This window comes from Aegilops tauschii, chromosome 3 (assembly GCF_002575655.3).
Source record: "Aegilops tauschii subsp. strangulata cultivar AL8/78 chromosome 3, Aet v6.0, whole genome shotgun sequence".
In the NCBI taxonomy this organism is placed as follows: Eukaryota; Viridiplantae; Streptophyta; class Magnoliopsida; order Poales; family Poaceae; genus Aegilops; species Aegilops tauschii.
In genome coordinates, this window is record NC_053037.3 from 584,800,609 (window position 1) to 584,818,671 (window position 18,063).

Consider the following 18,063-nt stretch of genomic DNA (forward strand, 5'->3'; position numbering starts at 1 on the left):
GAAAAACTTAAGGAGTCTGATCTTAATTATTTCCATGTCATTTTTAACATGTTTTGATCCATGTGGCAAAACAAACTGTGTAAAGTCATCTCTAAATCTCACAATGTCACAAAGGCTGGAGTTTGGGTACAAAATCTACAGTAAAAGGTGACTTGAATGACATAGATATTACCTCGGACACGATTACATGCATCAAACAAAATTTGGTGCATAGAAGATTCACATTTTCCCAAAAGAGCATGCAGTTTGTTGATCCTCAGATGTTAGCACGCCTAGGAAACCTACATGAGTGTACTAGTTTGGTGAACGGAGACACAGAGTAACCAATTCCACTTTTGAGCACCTTGTTAGTCAACTCCATGATGGGGCTGAGGGTGACAATGTCGCCATCCACAGCCTTGAGCGCCATCACGGTTCTGGATCTTAACACCGAGTTCTACGTCATCACAAGCTCCATGTCCTTGCAAATATGACCGAAGTCCTCTGCAGACTCCAAGACTTGGTCAAAAAAATGAATGGGTGAATATCTAATGTGCTCACCAAACTCTCTCAGCCAAAGCATGACCGACACTTATAAAAGAAGCATTGCTCTTTGTATTCAGCATCTAACAATGATATTAGGATATATTGCTAGCAGCCAAACAAATACAAACTAGGTCGAGGCTCACGACTGAGAGAATGAGCAGTGACAAGAAACGACGGGTTGGAACGATGCAATCTGGAGGAATATGGAAACATATCACCTCAAGAAATCAAATAGGATCTTGGAACGGCGAAAGCCATGTATTTCCGAGGTGAGAAAGCAGCGACAGTGCCAATGAACTCCCTGAGGAGATAACATTCGAAGACGGCATAAAAGATATGACAGAAGTGACACATGGCTCCATGGCAACATACAGATATTTAAAGGGAAGCATGGAATTTCGTTTTGTAGAACATGGATCAATTTCTGTCTCTCTTCCTCCCCAACCCCCTCAATTTCTTCATGATCAGGTCCTTGGGTAGTTGGGTTTGTGGACATTCAGAACCCGGAAAAAAATTGGATGGTACAAAAGCGTGGCTAATTGGCTATGGTGTACATCCTAGTGTGGACTACCAGCTGGAAAGGCTGCAGTTGGCCCGAGTGTGGACTACCAAGGTGGAGGGGAAGGTGAGGTTCTACATGTGGATATTGCTACAGAACAGAAATTGGACTACTGATAGATTACAGGCAAGAGGATGGCCTCCCAATGTGCTCTGCAAGTTATGTGACCAAGAACCGGAAACTGCCAAGCATATCGCGCTGCACTGCTGGTTTGCCAAGGAGGTTTGGTTTCAGTTCCGGCAGAATTACCCCGCCTTGTGTGATGTGGCCGACGAGGCTCAGTCCGTTGATGAGTGGTGGATGAGATTGTGTTCTGCCCGTGGACCGAAGGAGCGAGTCAGGGAAGAAATGACCCTGGCTGTTTATATTGTCTGGAATTTATGGAAGGAGAGAAATCGGAGAGTGTTCGAGCACAAAGAATTGACGGTCCCTGCGCCCGCAGGGATAATCAGAGATGATGTGAGGTGTTTCACCGAGGCCACAAGAGGGGTAGGCGCTTGGGGTATTTATTCTAATACGTCTATTCGGTGTTACCATGTGATATGTGTTGGGAGGCGACCTGCTTTTCAATGTGTTCTTGTATGACTTCTTTCTTCAATAGTGCAAAGGCAGAGCTTTTGCTGTTCACGTAAAAAAAAAGTGTACATCCAAGTTTGCACTACTACGTGCTAACCACCACGCCACCATACTTCACGTCATTAGCCACCTCTTTTCCATTCTTGTCTTCTTTCGACTTTTCCATTTTTCTTTTTTCATTTTTTCCTTTCCTTTTTTTCTTTTTCTTCTTCCTGGTTCGATGAGCTTTTTCAAAATTTGAGATTTTTTTCCAATATCGATGAACAGTTTCTTCAAATTGATGAACTTTTTTCAAATTTGATGAACCTTTTTCAAATTTTTGGACTTATTCAAAAGTCAATGAACTTTATTTTCAAAGTCACTGAACTTTTTTTCAAATCAATGATCTTTTTTGCAGTTTGTGAACTTTTCTTCAAAAATGGTGAACTTTTTCAAATTCATGATTTTTTAAAACTAATTCAGAAAGATATTGTGCAAATAAATAGCGCGGCCTCACTTGTTCTTATATCATTGGCGGTATTATATCAGTCACAAATGTCTAGTTGCTCTTGTGGTTAGTTTTTTTTTGTGGGGGGGGCTCTTGTGGTTAGTTAAGCTTGGACAAGGATGCAACCACCCGAGTTTGAATCCTGGAGAATGCACTTTTTTGGGCGTAACAGGCGCCGAACAGGAGCTCCCATTGAGAGGGGTGCCGTCTCCGGCTCGCCATCTGGGGAAACAAGTGGGCTGGGCGGGGCAAGAAGCGATCTTAGCCGAGGCAGAGAAAGGCTCTCGTGTAGTAGTAGTCTCGTACATACAAAAAGCAAATGGATCCCGTACACAGCAAGCAGCACAATCTACAATTCTCTCTTGTTGTCAATTTTTTTTTTACAATTTTCTGTTTTTCTCTAGTAGTACACTTCATAAAAAAGTGACGGGAGAACAAGGAAAGCATCAAACTAACCCAGAAAATATGGTATCACGAACACGAAACACCTGTAGAGATATTTAGGAATGAATGTCACATCATTTCACTTTTACGTTAGCTCGTAGATTGCACCACAAGAGCGTACTTGGAGGTTCTCGCGCAGGCACTTGCACGCTCTCTTGTCGATATGAGGCCCCCATGGGTTTTGACTTGTTGTTTGGACACATATCAAACCCAATAAGCGTCGGGACTATGGCGCTCCTGGGCACTAGACACGTCATCACAGGCGTACTAATGCGGGGCGGCCAATGACAAGATAGGTTTGCGCTGTCCTTCTGTCCACGTCGGCTAGAAGCACTACAGCGAATGTTTGTGGCCCACATTTTCTGCACTCGCTAGCCCATGCCTTCCTCGTTTACTTCGCTCAGAAGAAAGTAAAGGAGAGCAAGGAAGTCGCTTCAATCCCCACACCTCAACTCTGCCGACGCACGCAACCTCCCCTCCCCTCTTCCATTCCCGTGTCAGATTTCCGGCCAGTTTCCAACTCGCCGCCGCCTGGCCCTCCTGTCTTACGTTCACCACCTCCTCCCTTGATCCCTCGTCGCCAACCCGTCACACCATAGCCTCCCCACGCCCGCCCTCCTGCTTCTTCCCGGCGATTCAGGGCGGCGGAGGTGGAGGTTGGTGGGCAGGAGAGTTGCAGCTGCTTCGTGATGATAGTGGCGCCGACGGTTAGCAGCTGAAGCGGTGTGGTGAGGATGGTGGTGTCGTTGTGGCGGCGGCGAAGGAGGAAGATGGTGTGGGCGGCTTTCGGTGCGAACCACACAACAGTGGATGTTGTCCTACCCGACACTGGTGTACAATGTTGTGAGAAACCAATTCGACTCTCACTTTCACTGGTGGGATCACATCGACGAGGTTGGGAAATTTCCATCTCTTTTGATTTCATTTTTTTCACATGATTACTCCCTTTTGTGTTCATCCTGTGTTGGCTAAGCTGAGGGAGAAGGGGAGGACCGTCGCTTCTGTCAGAGAAGGCGGGTAGGATTTGATGCCAGCAAGGGAGGCGGCTCAGCACTACGACTCCCCACCGACCTCCTACGTCTCCCACCCACAGTTGGGTCCAACCCCTCCACTGTTGTGGTGACATGGAAGCCAGAAGAGTAGGCATGTTTTCTTTCTACATCCAACATCCACACGCCCAGATCGACGAGACTAAACTCTTGATGAGCTCCTCTACAAACCGATTTCTTACATTGCTGGTTTTCTCATATGGCTATTAGCCTTTGATTGATGAACATCTCAGTTTTACTGAATAATCTTGCCTTGCCCATACTGGAGCTGATTTGTTCTTCCATGCATACTTATTTTTCCTATTACTCATGTCCAGCTCGGAGCTTTCATAGGCTTGCCGAACCATCTTCTCTTGACCGAACTTGGCTTCCTTCAAGAGATAATATGGAGTGAATTATTTGGACAATAAAACCTTTTGATTTCTGAAAAGTGAGGGTACTTTCCAACTACAATTTTAGGCAAGCACTGCTCTTATCATATTCAAGAAGGGATATCAATTCGGTTTGGTTTATATGATAGTATGATCCTTTTTTATTGATTTATTATATGCCTTCATGAATTGTTTCACTCACTTTTCTACATGATAGTACTTCAGTCTCAGCCATACAAGATCATTTTATACTACTGCACTAGCATATGAACCATTCTTAGCTGTCTCATTTTTTCAAAAGCTTGCCAGTAGCCACTTTGACATTATCTCTACAGTTTAGTTAATTACAAGTTATATGAACGGCTGATTTTAGCATGAACATGCAGTATGCAAAATCTGAATTTTTTGATCATGTTCCATGGTGAGAGTCTATACTAAACAGGAGGAAATAGATGTATATTTTCGTTTTCAAGAAGATAAATCATACCTGCTGTGTGCATAATTGGCGAGGAAAATTCAAGAGTGTTGTTTGAACTAATTATGTTTGATGTTTGTGTAGGTTTTAGATTTGTGCAGATATATGTGACGGAATGCTGACATGTAGCATGACTTATGTCTAGGAATGCACCAAGAAAATAATGCAGCACACCTTGATGTTTGAAGTTAAGCAACGTGGATTCAATGTTCAAGATGAAACATTTCAGGTTAGTCCGTGGTTACAATTATGCAGGGCATATACTTGTCCTTTCATTTCCCATACTGGTGGCCTGGACAATAGTATGACCTGATGATTTTGTTGATGACCAGATTTTTCTGGACAATTTCATGAGTGGGCGTCCGCACAGACTGCTCACGAGTGCTTTCAGCCACGTCGATGTCCAGCACGTCTTCAACAATATGGCGGTCTCTACATCTTCGGCTCAAGCGTAAGACCTTGCGTTCACTCTTCTCATATGTTGACGATGTAGAAATTTAACATATTTGTTTGTCAGCATGCATAGCTTCGGTGGAAAGGACTGATTAGTGAATTAACTGGTGTTGTTTCAGTTGTATTTGTATCACCTTGATGTAGTTGTATAATTCAGCAAAGAACAAATTCAGTCGTTTTTCAAATAAAGGAATAAAGGAAGCTAAGTCAGTCCTTTTTCAGACAAGGAAAGCTATTTCAGTCCTTTACTGTATTGGTTATATTTCCTGTATTGGCACTGAAACCAACATCATCTTCTAGGAGTTGATGCAGTAGTATTTGCTTTTGAAAAAATGCCTCTTTTTGGACTGGAAATATGTTATCAACACTTTCAAGCAAGTGTGCAGTACCACTCGTTCCAAAAAGATATGCTGCCGTGTTTAAGAAATAATGTGATATTTGATAGGAGTGAATTGGCTCTAGCATGCTTTTATCCTTTGTTTTTCTTTACCCAGTGATAATAAAGATTACTCTAATTAAATTACTCTGTTCATAGTAAAATCTTTTATATGAAGCAATGATGTCCTCTGGAAGGGACAATGTAATGTAACACATGCATATAGCTATACAAACAGTAATAGTATGAGCATATATCTATACAAGCGACAATTACAAGTTCGATAAAGCATGGGTGATCAGAAGTACAAAAGTAGTAAATGAATGAATGATTGATCATGTGGGTTAGAATGTAATTGATTCCAGTGTGCGAGACAACAACCAAGAGCAGTCTACTTTATTATACTAAAACAACACGACTTACATCAAACGTCAGTATAGTATCATGTTCATGTCAGAATCTAAGATATTTAGGGACATAGGGAGTAGATGGTAATTATGGACATCGGAGAGGAATAAATTTGATCAGATATACTATATAGGGACTTTTGTAGTTGCATGCTAGCTGCAGAAGCACATCCCTGTATGGAGAAAATTCACTTTATTAGAGTACCGACATGAATATGACACTGTAGTGCAAGACGGTGCTGATCAGTGGTGGTGGCCGAGGTGGCAGGAGGCGATGATGACAAATGATATAGTGGTCAGCAGATAAAATGTAAGTGCCGCCGCCGTTTGGTCCCTCTCCTCCCTTGCTCGCTTTTGCCTCTTCCTATATTCATGTTTCATGTTCTTGCCTCAAAAGATGCCGTTCATCTCCATTGCCCAGCGGGGGCCTCTTCTGTGGCTGATCTAGCATTAGTTAGCACAGGAGGAGAGACCGCTCTGTGCTGCTATATTTTCTGAATTAGTTGGTGGTTTATATTAGCAAGTACTATCATTCTGTCACTTTTGAACCATGGGTACTGTATGTAATTAGTCCTCTTAACTGTAAAACTACTGCCTTTGCTTTCATATAAGCCTCTTAATATCTATGATGTCACTTTTTATTGTTGTACTTTGAGTCGAATGCAATAACACTACATAGTACAAATAGGTGAGTGAAAGGGGCACCACTCACCTGGCACCACCCAAACTTTCTCTCAGGCAGCGCCACCGGATGGTGCGCCAACCACTAGAAAACATTACTCGTTCGGTAAACAAAGCCATTACTCTAATAAAAAATTAAAAACATGCCTATAAGTTCTTCTAATCACAACCAATAATTTGCTACTCCCTCCGATCCGAAATAAGTGTCGTGATTTTAGTTCAAATTTAAACTAAAACCACAACACTTATTTGGATAGGAGAGACTAATATTTTTTTTGTCAAAAAACTGCTGAAACAATACTCTACCTGTTTGAATTATCATGTGGTGTGCCAGACTTGGCGTACAGATGGGTTATATAAGGAATTATCCTTTTTGACGAACAGCAAAATTGCTACTTTTTTTCTTATGAGCTAGAAATGAGAAGTAAGTTGGCATATTATACATATACTAATCCTGGCCAGGTTTAGTTTTTCTGGTTTTTTTGACTTTTTCCTATCAGTGAAAAACCGCCCAATAGAAGGCTGCCAAGTTTTTTACTTGGGGACCTGGCCGTGTACGCGTTTAGTGGATCTAGCTGTTTTTGACTAGATCCTAGACATTCTTCCTGTCTAGCACGTGGGCTGCATGTTTCCCATTTGATCTTTACCTCTTTGGATTCAGTCTTGCATGCGATGGCTCTGTGCTTTCTTCATCTGTTGTGCTTAAAACAATTGATTTGCATGTCGTCTGGTCAAGATTGGTGCGTGTCGTCCGCTTGCGGGATTGATTGTGTACGTGCCGGCTTATCCATTTGTGTTGGCCTACGTGGAGATTGCTTAGTTATTCATTGGCTACACTTTTCATTAGTTGAGTAACACGTGCAAGTTGTCTGGAACTTTCAGACGGTGCCGACCAGACAGTCTGTTCTGGTTGCTGCTTTCTCGGCTGTTCTGGTCTTTCTTGCCGCTTTATATTTTGTTTTTTCTTCTTCGGAAACTTTCTATATACAGTAAACACCCTCACTACGATCACGCACCTATCGCCTCCGCCACGCTTGAGTGGGCAGGTAAACACCCTCACCGCACTCTCACTGTGCCTCCTGCTCCAGTCGCACGGCTCTGCCCGGCCGGCGGGGCTCTGTGCGCACCTTGGGGTGCAGGTGACCGGCGGGGTTCTGTGCGCATCTTGCGTTGCAGGTGACGGGATACGCCCGGGATGCCGACCTGGTCGAAGGCGACAAGACCGGTGGGGCGGTGGGGAGGCCGCCGCTGCCTACAAAGCTTCGTCAGCCCCATCTCGCGGAGTTGAGGACATGGATGACGTGGATCCATGGAGGTGGGCAAGGTTATCGGGTTTTCTCCGAGCGCCGGCCTGGACAATGGGCGGGCTGAATGGCGGCGGCGGCCGGCAGCGGGCGTGATCGCAAGACAACGCAGGTCCACGACGGACCCACAATATACAGATCCTTTGTCCAACCTAGCGCCGCTGCTCCTCTGCAGTGCACCGCGCTCGCCGAGGAGCTGTGTGCCATAGAGGACCGCGTCAGCGCCTCCGATGATGAGCTAGCTCTCTCGACTCCAAGAAGTAGTGGGAGAAGACGTTCCTGGACTGTTTCTGCCGTGTCGACGGCTCGACGCTGAGGGTGAGGTGCCCGTGTTCTTGACCTCGAGCTCGCCCAACCCGCCGGCGCCTGGGACCCATTCAACCCGGCTCTAGCTCACGCCCGCCATGTCGACCTCTTGCACGCCAGGACGCCGGCTCTCCGTCGAAGATGACGCGAGGAGGCGCTCCAGCTCCCTGTCGCCCCGCGTCCATGCATCTGAACCGCGGGACGGCGCTCGCGCCGTCGCGCGGCGGCTGCCTCGCTCTCTTAGCCGTGCGCCCTACCGCCCCCGTGCGCTGCGTGGCGTGGGTTGCGGCTCGCGTGCTGCTGCTGTATCGTCCGTGATGCCTTTCTCTGTTAAAAAAAATAATAAAACGTTATCAGAGAATTCGCCACGAGCAAGATGCGGTATCCTTGTAACCAAGCTTGACCACACAGCCATGGACAGACTCCCCAAAGGACAAAAGATCATCTGCGCGAGAAGCGGCTGAAATGACAGAAGTCAGGGTCACCTCATCTGCCTGAACCGCCAAACGGATCATCTCCCTGGAATACTGAGCTGAAATATCAGAAAGTCTACTGAATAGATAAATCCCGAACGTTCGGAATTTAAGCATGTCATCCCGAACGTTTTCTGAGGGCAACTTTAGTTGCTGCGAGTTGATTAAAGTCGCCATGAAAAGAGTTCGGATTAGCATGCTTAAATTCCGAACGTTCGGGACTTATTGAGGTCCAAAGTCTATTAAACGTGCTTCCAGCTATCATAGAATTCCATGAGGTAGTGTCCCAACACGGCATCCTCCAAAACACAGCCTCCAAAGCGCAGAAATGCCCACAATTCGCATACATGTTCACGAGTGCATTCTGAAGGTTCAGGTCAGTGTTGACAGTTGAGTAGTCTCTTCACGGCCGCAGCGTGGAGCGTCATCCCAAGGTCCATGTCTAGCACGCACGCCCCTGCCAGTATGATGACCATGGTGGTCGAATCAAACACCCCGAGCACGCACGCCATCCGCCCGAACAGAACCACGGCGGCGCCCAGACGGCAGCTCCTTGTCTGAGCATCGAGAGCCGCGCTCCACAGGATCACGTCCGGGCGGGAGGCCGCGTCGAACAGCGCCTGGGCGGCACACACGTCGCCCCTCCTCCTGGCGTAAGCCGTGAGGAGGGAGGTGCGCACGGGCGGGTCCAGCACCGCGCTGGACTTGAGGGACGCGCAGTGGAAAGCGTTGACGGCGCCCGCGGCGAGGCACTAGTCGACCCTGAGTGTGCGCACGATGGAGCTAGCACGTGTTCCGTGGGGCATTCAGTCGAGCAGGTGGCGGGCGCATGGTGGACACAAGCTACTTGAACGTGCGTGCTGGGAAGCAGCAAGGAAGTGCGGGCGAGGTTGGTTGTGGCGAGAAGGTTAATGACGGTGCTCGGGGTAGCATCTACCGGTGCAGCGCGGTGGGCCTCCGTGGAGTTTGGGTTCCAGTGCGGGTCCCGAACTGTCGACCATGCGCCCGTCAAGAGATCCGTCGGAAACACACATACACATGCTCTACCAGGAGGGGGGCTAGGCCAGTAGGACCTTGTTCCATTATTAGGGAGTCCTCATCGCATTGCCTTCCTGAACATAACGCAAACCCTAACCGAACTAAAAATTGCAACTAAATACGGAAGTGGAGCCCTCCCACCATCGATGGATGGGGTCCACCACACCTCCATAGCCCTAGGACCACCAGAGATGAGGTAGACCTACAGCGGCGCCAACGGGAAACAAGGAAACCCTAATTGCCTTGTTGCCCAGAGACGCGAGACAAAGGGGTACCCTCGTTTTTTGCTCACACGGTTAGTAAGTAGTCTTTTTCAAGTTGCATACCTATTCACATGAATGACAAGAGTTTACAAGCCAGAGTTAGTGGGAAGAGAGGTAGTCACACCACATTGGCCGGCATGTGCCTTATCATCAGGCGAGCTTAGCCGGTTTTGCCCAAAGGATGAGATTAATGTTGATATTGGCAATAATGGTGTGAGTGTTGATGTCTACTTAGTGGAACACCTTGCCACTCTGAGCGACTTTGATCTTCCATGGGACAATGAGCACCACGAAGGGTGTGATAGAACTTGGGAGGCCGACATGTATGAGTCTTCCGATGTCCAAATGTCATCGAAGGGTGTGCTTGAGGGTCTGAAGTCGATAGCGTGCAAGATCCCCCTGTGCAGTGTTGCATGAGTAGAAGAGGTGGTGGTGATCTTTGAGGTTGGATATGCACTGCTGGCAGCATGCATTATGCCGCATGGTCTTTGAAGGTGATTTTCCTTTGTGTTTAATTGGTTGAGGCACAGATGGCCAGCAAATGCTGGCATCTTCCTAGTTCACTCACACTTCAAAATGTTTTCGTCCAATAACTAATGTGTTTCCTAACACCTCCCATTCCAAGAAGCATATAGTCTAGTTTATGGGTGAAAGCTTGTGTAATTAAATCTATGAAATGCATGCGGAAAGAATATATGGAGCCAAGGTAGGAGGCAGTGGTACGCTTAAACAATTGTATGTTGGTGGATGCATTAGCTATCCATCTGCCACACATTAAGATCACATATTTTGCCAGTTTAAAATAAAGAACTCCAATCTCACTATACATGTGCTTCAATCAATGACAACTAATATTTTTTAGATGAATGTGAGAAGAGATGAATGTGAATGAAAGGGACACAAAGGTCAGCTCAATGAGCGAGTTCTTCCACCTCACTACCCCCTCTCTAGTACAGATGTATGCTCCTTCTCCTCTACTGCTTTAGCATATGGTAGCCATTGAGAGTGGCCCACCTACCCAACACAGATAGTATTTGTGCTACATTTCTTGACACCGCACTTTTACAATAGGAATACCAGGTGATTTAAGCATGGATCCAAGAATAAAATTACATTTTTTGAAAATGATGCGAGAAAACAGTAAACAAAAGCCGAGCGAGTTTTTGGTATAACCAAGCTACGATGAATAGTACATCAAGCTATCTATTCCCAGCGTCTAGTTTCCCATTGTTTATGTTAACTGTCATGAATGCTAACCATTGCTTCGTCCTAGGCTTGCACAAGTTGGTCAATACATGTGACGGGAGAAAAAAACTACATAGAAACTTCAAGTTGTTACCCTACTAGAAAACACCGCGTCAATGCAATCCTTATGCATGTGTTCATATGCCTCTAGCTCCCATCATGTGTCTGAATCCTCATGATTATCAGTGTCTGTTTCTCTGACGGTTCAAACCCATTTGTTTTAGTGCAAGAGGTACATTGCTAGATACAACAATCTGATCTATATTTAGCTAGGTCGGAAGTTATAATGTGCACTCTGCATAAGGAGGGCCTTTATGCAAGGCTAGTCATGCTTACACACAAGGTAAGACGTACGATGAGCACACTATATTAGATGTCCATGGGCATAGAATATATAGTCGAGATCATATTTCTAGTAACAAATAGTTCTCAAGGCGACACTTATCTACGGTTCAAACATTCCACAACTTTGCATCTAGGAAAATAAATTTTAGGAAATAAATTCTTGTTTGATGCAGACATAAATGCATAAATGAGTGAATAAATTACTTAGTCTCTTAGTGTTCATAGGCGCATGCGTATGTGAAATATAATATCTTCTATGGAATAAATTTCTCAATACCCATATACGAGCCAAAGCACTGAGAGTGAGCGGATTTATTCTAACACAATGGAGTATAACATACTAGATGAAAATGCATGCAGGAGTATGTGTTAAGCGCGATAATCCGTGCCTCACTATATTTTTCTATCATATGTACTGAACACAAACACATGTGTATGATGTACTGGCGAAAAGTTAGTTGTGTAGGTTGCATAAAAAATGTCGATCACCATGTAGCACAATTTCAACTCATGTCTATAGAAAAAACAAGCTATCAACTACACCGACTTGAGCTTAATCAACACGAGTACCAACCAATCATGGTGGCCTTAATGAAGTGCAATCTTTTGGAGCGATTCTGATGTTGCTTTGCTTTCGGAAGGAAGAAATTTTCATGGAGTGATGTGAACCGGTTCAGATAAAATACTTGCACGTCCAGTTGTGTTTCCAACAGAAGAAGCACAAAAGAACTTAGAAGTGCATTAATTCACTCTGTTCCATGTACTATGCATATAGAATTATTGTTTTCTACCCAATAACCATAGAACAATTGGTCTTCGGTAAATTTTTATTACTATGTGCTATGCACGTTCAGTTGGTAAATTTTGACAAGGTAAGGAGATGGGAAGAAGAAAATAAAAATATGACATAAAAAAGAGATTGAGGATCAATCTAGTCAGTCAGCTAAGTTGCATTTTGTTGTTTTGCTCTATGTGTAACAAGGTGGAGAGATCTTCCCCAAGGCCTCGATGACATCCTTGAATGTGAACGTGAGAATTTTCCACTGCATCCAGAAGTTCAGGTACCCCATTTTCAAAGCATCTAGTGGAAATTTCCCTTGTAGGACTTGCAAGGCTAGCCTGGGCTCATCATAAAAGGATATACCCCTTCGTTTCACTAGTATGATAGTGCCCCAAACTTTCATGGCAAATATAGGATCCTAGAAAAGGTGTTATATAGTTTCCTCTGAATGCTCACCACAGCACAATAATATATAACTGAGCTTATGGAAGGATTTGCACTTGATCTTATTAGTGTTGATCCTATCATTCACAAGGAGCCATGAAAAAACTCTATATATGAGTTGACTTCCACATTTTCGTAGTTCTCTCAGCAACACATAAGCTCTGTTCATCCCTTTTAGGAATTTATACATTTTAATGAATGAGCAATGTGGAGAGTTCCACCACCAGCTTCATTTGACTCCTAAAGAGACTTGACGGATTTTTTTAATCATTACAAACAAACTATTATTAACACACATGGAAGAAATAATATCTTTAGATCCCAAAAAAATTATGGAGTTATTCGAGTAGGAATTTAATGGGGGCTTATGGTCTAGACCTCTGGTTACTGAACTGAGATGCAAGTGCAAATTATTCTTTGTTGTTTTATGGTTCTGGTAACCATGTTTTCTAGGAGACTCTACGTAGGAGGAGACCTCTCCCAGATCGCATCTCAGCCCCCGCCTTGCCCCCCTCCCCCGCGTGAGACTCGGGCGGCGCCGCATGCCTCCGTCACTTCCCCTCCTTCCCGCCTTCCCAGACCTTCACCATCGACCGGAGGCCCCGGGGCAAAGCTCTTCGCGGTGGCATGTGGCGGGGCCCCTTCTCTACGCCGCTCGGTGGATGGCCGATGCGTGGCAGCCTATCCAGGCGGCGGAATCTGGTATGCGCAGGGCTCGGCAGCACAGCGGCGGCGGCGTCCTCGCGGCAGGCAAGCAGCGACGCGGTGACCCTGGGATTGGTGGTGGTGGCCATTTCCTCGGTCAGAGGTGGTCGTCCTGAGACTGGGTGGTCGGATCTCGAGATCCGTCATTTAGTCCCGGCTGCGAGTCGGGGAGACTTAGTTGCCTGTGACAACTTAGCGACGGTGGGTGATGGCGTCGTTTTTTCATCGTTACCTTGACGAAGGCATCGTCATGTAACTGCTTTCGACCCACTGGTACTTCTCCTCGGGAAACTCTAGGATCTGGTCTTTCAGAACGAACGATGACGGCACTGCGGTGTCATTTCTCTCTTGGGAGCATCGTTTGTGGAGCAGCGCCGGAAGACAGAGGCAGGAGGTGGAGCGGCTTCATCTTGCATGGAGTTTCGGTGGAGATGTCAAGGCATGCCTAGCCGACAGTTAGTACATTGTGTCATTCATGTTCGGCAGGTGCTACGCACGACACATCTTCCAGATTCTTCGAGTCTGGATGGATGAGCGCAAGGTGACGCCGTTGGGCGCCCTGGCGGCGTAGACGGGTGGCAGGACTGGCAACAATAATGTGGATCTCTCTCCAGAAGATGGGTTAGCGGTTCGATGATGATGGCGGAGTCTAAAATGTGTGCATGTAGTGGACGCTTTAGGTCTGCTACACCGGCTGTTGGTTCCCATACAATATGTTGATGGATCGGTAACGACACCGGTTTTAGATATGAGGAATGAGAGCATTCTCCATTATCGAGTTTGTAGGTGTGAGTGGTAGATTCGGGTGACTTGATGTATGTTTTTGTCAGACCTTTATTGAATAATTAATAAAGATGATTGTATGCATCGATTGATGCAGAGGCCGGGGGTTTTGACCTTCTTTTCCAAAAAAATGTTTTCTAGCATTGTCAAGTCCAATAGACCAGATATATAAGTTTCTCATTGCATAAGTACTATAAACTAATCTCGGGAAGAGTCCGATACGCATAAATTTTATATTTACTGACTATCCCATGCATGTATTCTCGACACCTAAACTAAAACCTTGCTACGTTGTGAACACGTCTGTCTAAAAGTTGTCCAAGGGACACGGTTAAAATGTTCCAGAATGCCTCTCATTCCAAGCAAGATTACACATATGACACATCAAACTTCTTATAGCTCGCGAGGCACGATTCACACATTCCGGAATGCCTCTCATTCCATGCTATATTTCACATATGATACACGTGTTCTCTCTCTCTCTCTCTCTCTCTCTCTCTCTCTCTCTCTCTCTCGCCTAGTTTTGGTTGCTTGGTTGCAACGAGTCTGATGCGTGTTATGAAAACTAGAAGATTTTGGCTTGAAAACTATTCAGTATGGAGAAAATATATTGATCTAGGGAAGGTGGCAGAGTGTGCCCTTTATATGGGCAGGTTCATGGTTAAACAAGGAATACTTGTAGGTTTATCGGATTTCAGTTAACCCAATAATAAGATCATATCTGCTTGTTCAAACTATGAAGAAATGAATGATCTTTGTGTTAGGTAAAACTTTTTATATTTCCTGAATTGTATGAGTGACGTAACACAAAAAGTTAATGGGACATTTGGTGCTTGATTTTCATATAGTGCACCTGGGAGAGTGGAGGATGTGCCAACAGACGGAGCAGGAGGGGGCCCACGATTTCGTAGGGGGGTACAGTAGGTCGGTGCTAGCTAGTAGTATGAGTCAGACACCATCAAATAATTTGAGGCATATTGGCATCACATGGTACAAGCATTTAACTTGCCTGATAGAAAGACTTAAAGAACATGTGGGCTACTAGAAGACATGGGATTTGTTGTACGTTAGGCAGAAGTTCTTCCCATTCACAAGCACAACTACTCGGTCTAAAGGGCTGAATTCACACTTCAAGATACTGATTCACCCCAGCGACTCTGTTTCAATATTTTTTGCAGCAGTTTGATTTGTGCCAGGAGTTGATGCTTAATCGCCAGTACACCGCAGGTATGAGACAACAAGGCCGCCACTATGGTGCGGGTGAGTCCATTCGACCTTTCAGAAAGTTGCTATCTCTGATAAAATAAAAGCTGTCTTGGACATACAATTTAGTTGCGGTGCGTGCTTGCAGCCTATCTAGCATGGTTGGTTATTGTTTGATACATTTTTTGTAGTTACAACAATGACAGGCATGCTTCATAATTATACACAAGAGAGGTGTTTGAGAAATTCCAAAAGCTCATTTCTGACTCGACTGGATTTGGTCTACATCAGGTGCAAGTTGATGGTCTCTTGCTTTTGGGCATCGGGATCGTGTTGTTGGCCTACACTATGTCGACATGTTTGCAATCTTGTCCAGCATGACTTGAAACTAATCTATATATTGCCTATGGATGTCAAGGGAAGACAACGTAGGTGCATCTAAAAGCCTCAACATGGTGGTAGAGAACATTGGATACCAACTGTGTGTGTTCCGGTGAACATCTGACCAAAAGAGTTGTCGGCTTGTTGAAATTGAAGTGAAGGCCATAAGCCATAAAAATTCCTCCAAGATGGATATCCAGGACTTGACATGGAGTTCAAATGTCTTCAAGAAGATCACAATGCCGTCTATGAAAAGTACGATGAGGCGGCAGATATTGGTTGTAGAAAGGATCCCCTCATGTACAAGGAGGAACCTGTTGGAGCTAACTCTCTCAGCTCCCTGAAACTCTCTCTCCCTCTGCTGCGTCACACAGCTGATAAAAGATGCAAAGAGTTTTGGCCTTGCGCTGTATCACACAGCCACAAGTTTTCTTCTCTATTCTCTTTGACAAAAGGAAACATGCTTACACATCTTTAAGTAGACGCACGCACGCACAGCCTGGGCCCCGCATTCGCCCACTAACACCACTAACTAACTGACTAGCCCACGTCCACAACATGTGAGGCTACTCCACTAATGCAGGTACATGCAAACTCCACACCGGCTAACAAATCTTCTACTTGACCGAGTCACTCTTGGAATTGACATGTGCATCGTGTGATCTTACTTTTTGCATTTTGAAGGGCCGGTAGTTGCTCGAAATATCACCTTTTCAAGAATCGAAGCTAATTAAAATACACGCCAACCTTTTGTTAGGGCCACCTTTATAAAGCCCACCGCAGGCATGGCTGCGACCTATCCTTGCAAGTAGTCTTCTTACATACCATAACATTCTTTGCCAAGCCTATCGAAGAGGTTAATATCATATATACCCGTCAATATCGTATATACCCCAAAGTAACTAACTTGATTTTGGATAAATGTGCGCTGGGAATAAGAGGTCTACAGAATAATTGGAAAGATACCATTCGCCGAGGCTTTCCTCCCCATTGCCTTGCTTGCTACACTATTAGTGAGCGGAGGAACTAGAACTGAGCGGGGAAGCTGAAGTGTACAAAAAGACATCCGCTGTGGAGGCTTGCCTTCAGTGAGCGCCACCTCTTCTACAACTACAGTTTTCGGAGCAGCGGAAAAGCGAGTCGCCAAAGGAGAGCCCTCCTTTGATCTAGGGATGAGAGTGCGCCCATTATCTAGAAAATACTAGTGCGTACTGAGTAGGACACAAGCAACTTGTAAATTAAACACTTGCACTAAAGCATCTTCGTGTTATCTCTCTCTCTCTCTCTCTCTCTCTCTCTCTCTCTCTCTCATCTTGCAGTAGACACGCACATCTCTTTGCATCTCTCCATTCCCTCTCATTACACCAGCGAACACATGGTTGCACGATGATTTTCTCTTACACAGCAACAATGTAATGATTTTTATACAAGGCAATGGCCACGGATAATTGGCAATTGCACCAACTTATGGGTATCGCCACACCTATAAAGCCCAGGCCATGCATGGCAGCCTCCTATCCTTGCGTGCAGTCTTCTTGTGTACCCTCCTATCTACCTTAGTCTCTTTTACCTGGACTACCAAAGGAGATGAATACCAGACACCCACACTAGCAGTATACTAATTTGGTCTATGGCGTAAATGTGCGATGGGAATGTGAGGCGTGCGGAAAGACATTTCTAGCCGGGTCGTTCCTTTCAATTGTCTCACTTGCTGCAGTATTACTGCGCTCGGAAGAATAGTTGTTCGGAAGGACACTCTCCATGGAGACTTTCCTTGTGGTTGGGGCACGTCTTGTCGAGCTACAGTATCCACGGGAAGCCAAGGGACAACGCTGGTTTCCAGAGGGTGGTCGTTCACAGTGCGGACAAGAGAGTGAATCTTGCCTGGAAAATGCATGCAAAGAATCAGTACCTCTCTGGAAACACCAGCGAGCACACTTGCAAGGCGGTCTGGAGCTAGGCAGGGAATTATCTTCATGATTTTGGTATGTGGCGCATAAGTGTAAGATCTTGTAGACGATCACGTGCGTCTGGCCAAGGAAGCGCCAGATCAGGCGGAGCTCGGCGTGGTCTTGAGGAGAGGTAGCAAATGTAATGGTCTGCATACTGACATTGTTGGAGTTGTGTCGAATATAGTGTACAAGGTAAGTTACAGTTGGACTTGTAGTTGTATTGTGTTTAGATAGGATATGGAGCCGTGTCCTATTAGGACATTTGTATGCTAGGTCTCTCATATATAACGGGGATAGACACACGATGTAACCTATGCCAACATAATAGCACCGGAACGCAGGGGAAGCCGGCGGCATGTGCCGGTGTCCAGGGCGACCGAGTGCGGTATTATAGCGGTGTCATGGGGAGGAGCGTCCATAGTCATGCCCCGGGGATG